General features: G+C 33.1%; 1 protein-coding gene and 1 long non-coding RNA gene across 2 annotated transcripts in view; one reads left to right on the forward strand and one right to left on the reverse strand.

Annotated features, from left to right (window-relative positions):
• Positions 1-12153, forward strand: part of rk (G-protein coupled receptor rickets) — a 564913-nt gene that overhangs the window by 221952 nt on the left and 330808 nt on the right. The gene's annotated exons all lie outside the window — the stretch shown is intronic.
• Positions 6438-8276, reverse strand: LOC149413833 (uncharacterized). Its single transcript, XR_016304198.1, has 3 exons — positions 8145-8276; positions 6837-6983; positions 6438-6652 (listed from the first exon to the last, which is right to left on the reverse strand). It is a non-coding gene; the product is annotated as an uncharacterized LOC149413833 (long non-coding RNA).

The raw sequence follows: 12153 nt of genomic DNA on the forward strand, positions 1-12153 counted from the left end.
AATGGTGGAAGTTGGCACGCATGAGGAAGACGTGGCAAGATCAAGTAAAACAAACACTTCATAACTCCGAGCTACGCCGGTTACACGTCAGCTACTCTATTATAAATATCCATCATAAAAATAGGTTATATCGATTTCGGTTTCGTGCTAAACTAAATACTTACAGTAACTATATTTATGTAGATAATAATGAAGATATCAAAGAATCCTTTTAACATTCCTTTTTACAATCCTTTTAACATTTCCGTCGTTAACAGACCGATTGCCTTCTCTAATGCATAGACGCAATGTAGGCATGCTGTGTCTGTTCTACAGGTATTTTAATGGAGCCTGCTCCATGGAGCTAGCAGCATTGATTCCTTATGCACCGGTGCACGTGCGCGAAACTCGACGGACACGAACTGAACACCCGTTCACGGTTGACGTTGGCTTCATGAGAACGGGCCGTTTTTACGACTCGTTTTTGTGTAAGTCGGCTCGTATGTGGAACGAGCTACCGGCATCTGTTTTTCCTCCCTCCTATAATTCGAGCCTCTTCAAGACCCGTACTAACAAATCCCTTCCTACAGCCCCTACTTTATTCCGCCTCACAACGCCGCCCAACCGGGTGGTGACATATTTCCCCTGTCTGTACACTGCACAGGCAGGGACACTCTTGTGAGGTGTCACATAAAAAAAAAATAAAAAAATAAAAAACATGTTTTCAGCAGTGACGACTCGTTAATTTTTTTATATGAAGATTTGCAGGAAATTTCAGTTTCCTGAAAATTTCCTGAAAATCGAAAATTTTAAAAATAAAATATTGTTTTCAGCTACAAGCACAGCGATAATGTCATTATTTGTAATGTTAAAACCTTTGGTTAGAACTCTAGTACATCCAAAAGTTACGAGCCGTCACTGGTTTTCAGTATGGTTTCTATAGTGTTCTATACACACAATCATCGATTATACATTACCCTTTGAAAAATCTCAAACATATTTCGGGGTTGTTACGCAGAGATTTCCAGGGTAGTTTTCTCTCCAAATAAGGGTGAAAAGGATCAGATTTCATTATGTCCTTAATGTCATTCACCCGATCCGGGCGGCACATTTTCCAGGAATGGATACCGTCTCCGAAAAACAGAAAGCGGAAACATCCCGCCGCAGGATTCATCCTCCGGAGTAATACGTTAGGCTTTATGGCCCGACAATATGTCGAACGACCTTGGATAGCTTACACTACTATACACGTACATTGGACCTTATTTTTAGTGTTTAAAATCACTGTACGGAAAGACACACTTAAATTTGCAGGTGGCTAAGAGAGAAATCATTACAAATTAAATACAATATCTTTAGTATTGTGCTTCCGTCACTACACAGATAAGGTCATTTGTTTATTTAATATACACAGTATAAATATACCATACATAATAATTGCATATCGCAGAATATCAAATCACATAAAAAAAAAAAATTAACAAAAATCACAATTAACTACGGCATTTGATCGTAAAATGTCGTAAACTTAAAAAAAAATTCTCTCATTTAAAATGTTCATAAAAAACAGTGTATCTTTAAATGAAACTAAAGCATTTAACGAGAGATTTTCGCTCTCTTTCGAAAGAGTGGTGTTTTATTAAATATTTTCATCATTTTTGCTGAATTGATATCGTTTTTTTAACATTAGCGCGCTCCCTCTAACATTCGTATTTACCTCCCTTTCAAAACCATCTTTGAACGCTTACTACGGGGCCTTAAATACCTTCCCACATAATTATAAACCAGATATTTTAAGTAACATTATTTATTTTAAATAAAGAATGATACAATTTGTTCAAAGAGATGACATTATCTCAGAGACTTTTTTCGGCAGGTAAGTACCATATTTTGAAAAATGCGAATAAGTAAGTTTAAATAAACACGACGATGTAACATTGAGAAAAAGACTCTTTACTGAACCATTGAAATGGCCACCATCTTGAACCGGAAACAAAACGAGCAAACAAATTACCAGACAGAAGAAATGCCAAACGGTCGAGTAAAAACAGGACATTGCTACGCTCATTCGCTAACACTGGTGATATTTTCTTATTAACAAAGTGTTAATGTAGTTGTGAAGTAGCCATGTTCCTGTTTAATTAAAGTCGTTAGGTTTAGTTCATAATATTTTGTTCTTTAATGACGTCTTTTGAGTGACGACTGAGTTGTAATGTAAAAATAAATAAATCAATGTTTGTTTGTTTGTTTGTTCCCTATAAACTCAAAAACAACTAGACCGGTTTCACTAAAAATTTGAAATATTATTCTGATTAGTGTCCGGAGTGTTAAGAGATTGGTTTGACCATTCAAAAAGATAACAAAGAAAACCTCCGGGACGTACAAGGAAGACTGCTCTAGAATGAGATACGGATTAGAATATAAGTCGATATCGTGTGTTGTTTTTTGTAGTTGCAATGTTGTATATAGTAGTGAATGGTCTAAGTCGCGCACGACTGAAGAAGACGTGGCATGATCAAGTGAAACAAAAAACACTTTTAAAAGTTAACTTTTCAATTTTTATTATTTCCATTATTTACAAATTTTATCATTTCCACTTTAAAAATACATCCAGTTTACATGTACGCTAAAATTTACAACCTCAAAACTTTACTCCAAACCATTCATAACCCCAAGCAACGCCGGGAACACACAAGTACTAAATATAAAATAACCTTGTGCCGTTCTATTTTTTTTGTCTTACAAACAGAGAATTAAGAATATTATATAAGTAGGGAAGATAAACTCGTTTTAAAACTAACCCATTCGAGAGTTACGAGGAAATTAAAACAATTTTTGAATTGGTTCGTCCTGAAGTTTTTTTACACTGTCAATCGTGAGATGCGCTTAGTACAAGACGTAAGGTATTTCGGTAGTAATATTTAGAGACTTAAAATATTATTATGTAATTCGTACTTACTACCGGTTAGTTACCTAGTGGCGAAATGCGTCGCGTTTTCCACCCAGACATTTTCGGTCGAATAACTCTGCCAACTTAGTCCTCCATCTAGTAACGTTTTCCGCTTAAAAAGATGATAGGTTTTTTTTTAATTTTTGTTTTTTGTAACCCACGAATGTGCGTCTTTCTTTAATAAATATGTGTGGAAAGAAAACCATGTAATATTTTATAATAGATTTATTACAGCAAGGATAATTTAAGTAATCGCGGCGCGAAAGGAGTAAGTTATTTTGATTAGCGCGTTAAAACGTAGCGCGTAGTAGACTGACTGAGTACCTTCCCGCTGTCGCTTATATAAGTCATCAAAACGATTCAAGTTGAACCTTATAACGTTCCCGAACACTATAGTTGCTATGGCTACAAACGTTGCCACCCGTAACGCTGAGCAACGGCCGAAATTTCCAGTATGTTCTATGACGTCCGAGGTACCTTAGCCCTTGGCGCTGTGTACTAAGTAGTACTTTACACCGTCCGACTGGAGTAGTGGCGTACTACTATATATATATATAAAAAATTTCCTTGCAACAATGGCTTTACATATGTTTTGTGGTTTACTCACCTGCGATGGGGACGCGATTATTTTTATTCTAGGAGGTCAACATCGAAAGATCAAGGTAAACCTGTATTTGCCACCTTGATCATGATCCTAAAGGACCCGAAAACCCAACTTAAGCTAACCTAACCTGAAGGACCGTAGATTGGTCAAAACTTGACCCCCCTCAATCACTTGAATTTTTCCCCAGGACTTTACTAAATCATAATCAATTGGTTTTTTGCAATGGAATAACTTATCGATTAAAACTTCAAATAAATCAGTAATTGATCTAACACAATGTTTATTATCCACTCACGAACGAAAAAATATGAGCCAGATTGGACAGAAAACATTCGGTCGTATCTGGAAATTGAACCCAAAAGAAAATTAAGAAGATATTGTAAGTTGTAGTTCTAAGTCGAAGCATGATACAAGCTGATATGATCGAATTTTCTCAGTAGTCAGAAAAATGGTAAGCAAGGCAAAGGTCAGGGGGTCAATTGCCAGATGTCACCGATTTTTTTCTGTTTTTTTTTGGTTTTCACGTTTTTCCTTAAAGAGAGGTTAAATATTGTCTTCAATTATTAAATCATTATCTTTAGTTATAAATACTTTTTGTTCCAAAAAAATTTAGAATCGCAAAGTGAGAAACAAACATTCAGCATCAAAACGTTTCTATTTCTAGGTATATGCGTGACCAGGACGTCTAGCACAGTGAAATCGATGACTAACGATGATTGTATATCGATGACCCGAGCATGGTGGCGCTGTAAATAGCATATACTGATAATGCAATAAATAAGAAATCGATATAAGCTGGCAACACTTTTGCATCTGTCTATGACATGGCATTTCTCAAAGGTACACGGCTACATAAAAACTAAAAATGCTAAAAAATTGAAAATGTAGAATTGAAATAATTTTTTTTTCATACATTGGCAGTCCGAATTTACTTCTGGTACTTAAAAGGCTACGATTTTTTTCAATTCTAAGAGCTTAGTTAGCTTAGCAGCTTTTGTCTATCTACTGTCGGAATCATACTCTGACCGTGCTCTCAAATATTGCTAACTAATAATAGATGACGTCAATCAATATCATATTGATATATGTAAGGTTTTATCGATCTAACGTACTAGATACCCCGATCGAAATACCCAGTTAGTTAAGTACCTACTTCCCTTCCTCTTTCGCTTCCTTGCTCACTTTCCCTGTCCTCACAATATTCCCAAAAAATAAGAATGTTGCCACTGGCTCCGGGTAGACGGGACGTTTGTGCAGTATTTCAATGTAATTATTCACACGAATTTATCACCAACGATTTCGCCAAATGTACCCATTAATGACTTCTTGCAAAACCATTGTCGTTGAAGCACGTATTCACAGCACGTTATTAAAAATCTGCAGCAAAAAAGTCATAACTCTTAGGCCCTTCGTATACAGATATACTTATAAGCTACGTGACTGTGATGCAACCACAAGTCGCCTACTGATATGCTACTCTTTCCGTAAACGGCGCTACTAGAATTTTACTGAACTTGATCATTTTTTCACGTGCAGCCGTGGAATTGATACGATGTCAAGCAACTCTAGCTAATTTAATTTTTCTTATCATTAATCTAATTTTTCTTCTTTACTTTTAATAAGCATAAAAAACTTTCCAAAATAATTTTTTGAATATACAAATAAAATAAAAAAAAAATTTCATTCTTCGCCGCCAAAGAACTAAGATACATGATAATGATGTCAAGTTGATTTGTTTAACAACCTCAACCCACGCCTTTTCCGCAAAATAATTTTTTTACGTATCCCGGTAAATTAAAATTTTACAAACATTGAAATTTCCCCACCTCCATAACCAATTTAGTATTAAAATCATGTTTGGACGTAATTTCTGTCATATAAGTAGTAGATACGAACGCAATTCGCGTAGCGTTCTACCAACATTGTCAATAGGGTGCACACTGAAAGAAATGTTTAGGTACTATTTACTAAATTTTCAGTAATTATCTACTGAACAGTTTAGTTGCTGTGGTGACTGCCGAACTTTTAACTACTGTTTGCTAAACAACAGTTTATTTATGACAGCTTAACGATTCAGATATTCTAGCTAAACTAATCGGTTGAGACAGTTGTCTGTGTTTAGTTGTGTTACCTAAACTGTATTTATGACAGCTTAACGATTCAGGTATTCTAGCTAAACTAATCGGTTGAGACAGCTTTGTGTTTAGTTGTGTTACCTTAACTAAAAATTATATACCTAAACCATTTTGTAGTGTTTGGTTAGAAAAACATAGGTGTTTAGATGTAGTAACCTTATTATTTAGTTAATATTACAAAATGGTTAGGTTGATTAACTAAACTTCGGTTGGAATAGCCCTACCGATATAGGTGTTTTAGCTCTCTACTGCTATCTAGCTTTAGGTACTGTAGCTTAGCTTTTTGGTTAGATTATCTATATTAAATAGGAAGTGCAGCTTTGCAGTTTAGCTGAAAACAATACAGGGTGTAAATGTAACCACCATCAACTCGAAGGATTGTACCCATAATTCAGAATCATGGGTTAAATACTTTGAGTTGCAGGTAGTTTATTACAACCCTTTTGAGAGATGAAACTTAAATAAATAAATATTATGTTTTGTAAGAATAGAATGTACTTATTAAAAACCTCATTCAAATAAAAGTTATTTTGTTTATAATCGTCTCTCAAAATTTTGTTTCCAGATACCAGCAAAGCCTCAAAAAAGAAAACACGTTTGATCATACACACATTTATAATATCATTTTTTATTATAAATTTTTCTTAAATATAGTAAAAGTTGTTTGTGTCCTGATTTGGCAAATTCTTTTCGGCGCTACCTGTATGTGTCTAGTAATTTACTAGCAGCATTTTTTTGGGTAGGCCCAAAACACACATATGGGGTGAAATATACAGCTGCGCTTTCTTTATTAAAGACTTTGGTGATTTGAAAAGCAAATTCATAAAATCTCCTGCTTGTAATGGATCTATCTGGATTACCCTGCAATTCCTTACTTATAATAGTACTGCACAGTCTGGCAGAATTGTCCAACAGACCCTTTGACTCAAACTGCATTAAAAGTGCTTGCCCTTCATTGATTGATAGGAGATGATTGCGTAAGTCCTAGAAAACAAAATTAAATTGCATATTGATTACATAACTAATAACCACTTCTATAATCATCATAATATTAGTCACAGGACGGCTATTCTACGCTGCCACTACTAAAATACATAAATCGGAATTTATAAAACAATTAACCTAAGTTACTAAGGTATCTCAAACTTACTAAAATTATTTAACTTACATTCGAAATTTGCTCTTCAAAAGCTTCTTGCGTTATTCTTTGTGATTTGTTTATATTTTCCCACAAGGAAATGTCATTTTCAACGAAGTCATCGTGTTGATAATATATGGGTGTTGTTTGTTTGGAAGTTGAAGGTATATCTTCATTCTGAAACAAAAAGCAGGTTTGTACACAAAGGGGAAAGAAGGGGTGAAGGAGTCAAGCTTTGTTTTATATTTTTGGAATTGCTTGACCCCCCCGGCAGTCAATTTATTCATTAATTACAGGAATTATTATTTTAAATAATATTATTTTTGTATCAAAATCGCGTCCGGTACAACTATTTCCAAATTGTGAGCCAAAAAAGGCCTAGGTATACAATATGTCATCATTACTGCTTTAAAAACTTACTCTTATGACAGGTGAATTAATAACATCCTTGAACGCTTTAATGTGTGCTGCAAACAGTGCCCGGTGCCCTACAGTCGGAATCAATTCTTTAATATCATCTTCAGATATTATCAGGAGTGTTTTCGAGTCTATGGCTTGTTCTGAAATAAAGAAAAAAAACGACGAGAAAATACAAAAATTTTCAAATCAGAAAATAAATATTTATTTTTCAAAGGAATGAAAATTATTCATTAAAAAAATTAATATTTATACAACAGCAGATACCGAACACCCTGTATCATGAATCAAGCGGAGATGAAATAGTTTTAATAATGAAATTATTTCATTTATATGAAAATTTCCCATGTAAAAATAAACAATGGGTGGTCACCCTGTATTTAAAAAAACATATCCCTCCCAAAAAAAATCAATAAAATTCAATGTTCAAAATGTTATGTCCGAATTAATAATTGCAATACACATATTAAAATTAAACATAACCTGCTATGATTGACCATCCATCGGTACGATTTCAAAGCTAGTTTGGTTGGTTCTAGTTTCTGGCTAGGGTAATACTGCAGTTTCAAACAACATTCGTTCAATACAAAATAATACGGGCGGAAACGAACAAAGAAATAAATGCGCCCTTGAGGTGATTTTGCACAAAAACAGCGCTATACAAGTCATCCAATTATTATTATTATTTTTTATATACCACTCTCTGTAACCTGTGTCATGACTTCTGACACAATCTTGGTTGTAGCGTCCACATGCACTCTTCAAACTAGGTACATAATAAATATAAATCTACTAAATCTATTGCCTACTTGAGTCATAGAATAATGAAGGTGCCAGTTTCTAAATAAAAAAGAATGAATATTATCATAGTTCCATGATCTAAATTCTAAATCAATAAAAAAATGAAAAAAGAAAACTCACCTTTAAATATTTCTATGTAAGCTTCCAGATTCCAAGAAATTAAATAATCCTTCACGGTTTTGTCTGCCATTATCACTAGGAACTAGGAACAGCGGTTACCATAAAATAAATTCGCAACGAACGTCAATTCACGTATAGTGCGAACTGTGGCAAATTGACAACTGCGTCATAAATAAACAGCCGGACCGCTAGCGACGACGAAAATATCTACCAAAGTTCGGGAGATTTAAATAAAGTATTTGGCGCACTTTGCTCAAGTTTGTGCAAAACAACTAATTGTTATGTAAAAATACCAAATTTAGATATTCCAACCTAAATTTGGCTGTTTGAACAAAATATTTAACCAAACTAGATGGATGTTTAGTTAAATTTAGATAAATACTTTGGGAAGTAACAAATAAACTTAAGTTACTAAAGTGAAATAGGTTTAGTAAATACTTTAGCTTAATTAACCAAACCGATTATTTTGTTTAGGTAAGTAAACTTTTAGTATACTATTATTAAAGTTTGGTTGTAATAGCTCAAGCACATTTTACTAAACAACGACGGTATCTGCACATAAAGTAGTTTGGGTACTACTAACTGAAGTTTAGGCGATGGTTACACAACTTCAATTAGCTTAACACTTTAGCTAACTCATTTTTTTCAGTGCAACTGACGTTTCACGTCGTGTACGAATACTAGCAAAATAGTATGGCGGATACTCATGAGCAACGCGCATGCTACGCGCACAAATGTCGAGTCGCTTGTAAGTATCACCGTGTACGAATGGCCTTTCTGCGAAACTATAAACGTGCATCGTTAAACTATTTTCATTCTTAATCGTACGATAAATAATATCCCGAAGTGGATACAATTATAATAGCTTTATCACACTTCCCTCCTCGAAACAAAATAAAATATTTCACCCATTTAACCAATTTCTCGAACAATAGCAACGATTAATAAAAATTTCAATTAAAGTTGCTATATTAACAGCTCTCGCCTCCGGGAAGAAAAGCCATAAATTGCCTGATATTTTAATGGCTTGGAAAATTGGTTCGTTGTAATTACTATTCGATAGATCGTTCCTAAATATTAATTTAATGAGAGGCTGTATTGTTTTTCGCAAAAATTTCAATTTTATTTTGACTACTAAGTTTGTGTGAATTACTTTCTTCTGACGAATACAGTGTTTGTGGAATGAATTTTATCAAATGAGAAAACCCTCTAAATATTATATTAAACATTATTCTCATTTTTTCTTCTCATTAAATTAAAAGAGAAAAATATGATTGCTTGCCAAAAAAATTCGATTTGGGAAAAGTCTAGTTGTAGCAGATTTGTCGTTCGAAAGGGTCGCTTAATTAAGACCTGTGTAGGTCATGTGGGAAGAGAAAGGACTATTAAAAACTAAGCTCTACGTGGTTTTAATTTTCGATTCATTGATAATGCTTAAATTATTTTTTTGGATTGCTTGGCAAACTTTTTAGGGAATTCACAAACTATGTTTCGGTCATTGGTTTGAAACAATACCTGTTGTTGACCAGTGAGTTAAATACTTGAGTCGGGTCATGTTTAGAGTAAGTCTTTAGTATATTTAGATTCAGTATAATAGTTTACCTCATCTTCTTCCTTTCCCTACTCCTTTCAGCCTCACAACACAAACAATGTGCCTTGATTTCAATGCTGCGGGCAGTTGGGACTCTAGCGCTAAACTTACATAAAACTTAGAGACTGAAGTTAGTTGTTTAGATTATTATAATTGTTTTAATTTATTCAATTGTAAACTATGTGAAATCATTGTTTAATCATAACTCTTTTCAACAACATTTTGATCATAATCCAACGTTAAAGCCCCATGGGCAAATTAAAGGGTAATAAATATGTGAGAAGTTGCCATCAGCACAGATTTGTGTTCTATCCTCACATTCTACCGCATGGGATAAATATTGTATGGTAAAAATCTTACTACCGTCTCGGCGAAAGACCGTCATCTAACTACATATTATGATTGATATGGTTCTAGGAACATTCACCGCGGGTATAATTCACCGTACACAATTCACCGCTAAAAGTTCATAACACACAATAGATAAAATAAAGTGTCTGAATGGTGCTTAATAGTAACAAGTTAATCTATCCTAACCTAACTGAAATGTTATTTTATTTATTTTTACCACATTCTTTGCTATTATTTGTATAATTTTTGCTTTAAAAAAATTGCTGTTTGGCCTTTTTCATACAAAACTTAAATTTGGATTTGAGAACAAAATACTTAACCTAACTGAAAAATTACATTTTAAATCAAAAGGTACAACAAAACACCTAGTACACGTATTTGCTATTTTATTTATTTGTGTTTTTAATTATTAAATATAGACCATTAAATAATTAAATTTTACATGATGTTAGAGGCAAGTTTGGCATTTTTTGTGAGTTAATTGTAATTTTTTTTAAATAACCTTGTTGTCCCAACTGCTTTAATACAATTAAAAATAATATAAAACATCTTTAAAAAATAGTTTTAGAAATTTCAGTTTATTTACGACAATTTACAACAACGAAAATAATCGATCTTTGGTAATTTTTTTTATAATTTTATTTTATTATTTTTTTTTTATTTCATCACATCTGTACAGTAAACAAAGTTTTTTTTTAATAATTACCTTTAATTCACAAATATTTTATAATTATGTTTTAATTTATTTATAAAAATACATTTTTATATCTAGTATAAACCTTTTAACAAATTATTTCTTTGACGTTAAGGACACACTACTATACATCTAAATTTTATTTTTTATAGCCATAACCCACGAAAAGCAGCAAGGCTTTTATCTCCCTTAAGATCTGTCGATAGCTAGTTAAAAATCTTAAAATCTTTAAAATAGATATTATTTTCGGTTCCCGACTAATTTGTTTTTGGAAATCTAAAATTTCCACAGTTTCTCGTGGTGTAGCCATATATTGCGAAATTAAAATTCACATTCTTTTATATGTATTTCGGGATCAAATTGCCAAAATTGCCTCTAAAAACATGAAAAATTGAGTTCTAAAATGCTCTATTTTTATTATTTAAAACATAAATAAATAAATAAGGACATATCCGTACTAGATATTTGCTATACCTTTCGATTAAAAATATAATTTTTCAGAATTTTGTCTTCAAATTCAAATGTAAGTTATGTATGAAAAGGGCCGTCCAGACATTCTTCTTAATGTAGGATGTGTGTGGAGAATTTTCCGGATCCTGATCGACATAATTACCTTAAAATAATTACGATTAAAATTCTTTCAATAGCTTTGTTAATTATTTTCAAAAGTTGAGAGAAAATTTGACTAGCAATATATCTTTAAAACTTTTATTAAAATTTATAATTATTTCCAAAAAAATGACGCTTCTCATTCCATTTTTATTACAATTAAAATGCCATTAAACTACGAACGCAACTCGTGTTCCGTCAATTCCCTCGAGCGGACAGATTTAGTGTTGATTTTATGGGGAATTCGAGGGCACTTTTGCTCTGACTTATCGATTCCCCGTAAATATTTATGCCCTGCCGGGGCATATCGAAAACAGGCCCTATCGATAAACTATACGACGCTTCTGTGCATGAAACGATCCCTTTACAGCGGCGTTAATTCGTAGGCAGTTTTACTGTTCAACATCGAACGTTCAATGGATATTTTTCCTTTGAAATCGCTTGTGATCAATAACTTTTTAGTACGTAAGTTTTATTGATATAGATTTCAAACTAAATTATTCAATTTTTATTTTATTTTTCCATCCGTGGAATCTCACTAATGTGGAATAAGTCGTAAAAACCAAGTTTTGGGTGGCATTTGGGTGCTTTGCTATTGCTAATGTCTTTCTCGGTCGTCTCTAACTTCTTCCACCATTCTCTAGCTTATACCATAATGATACTGTTAAAAAACTACATTACATCTACTTTAATTCGACTCCGTATCTTATTCCGGTGCAGCGATATTGAAATAAGTATTCCTCGGGCGTCTCCGACTTTTTCTG

Source organism: Hesperophylax consimilis, chromosome 21, assembly GCF_061612785.1.
Source record: "Hesperophylax consimilis isolate HC1 chromosome 21, BYU_Hcon_1.0, whole genome shotgun sequence".
Lineage (NCBI taxonomy): Eukaryota > Metazoa > Arthropoda > Insecta > Trichoptera > Limnephilidae > Hesperophylax > Hesperophylax consimilis.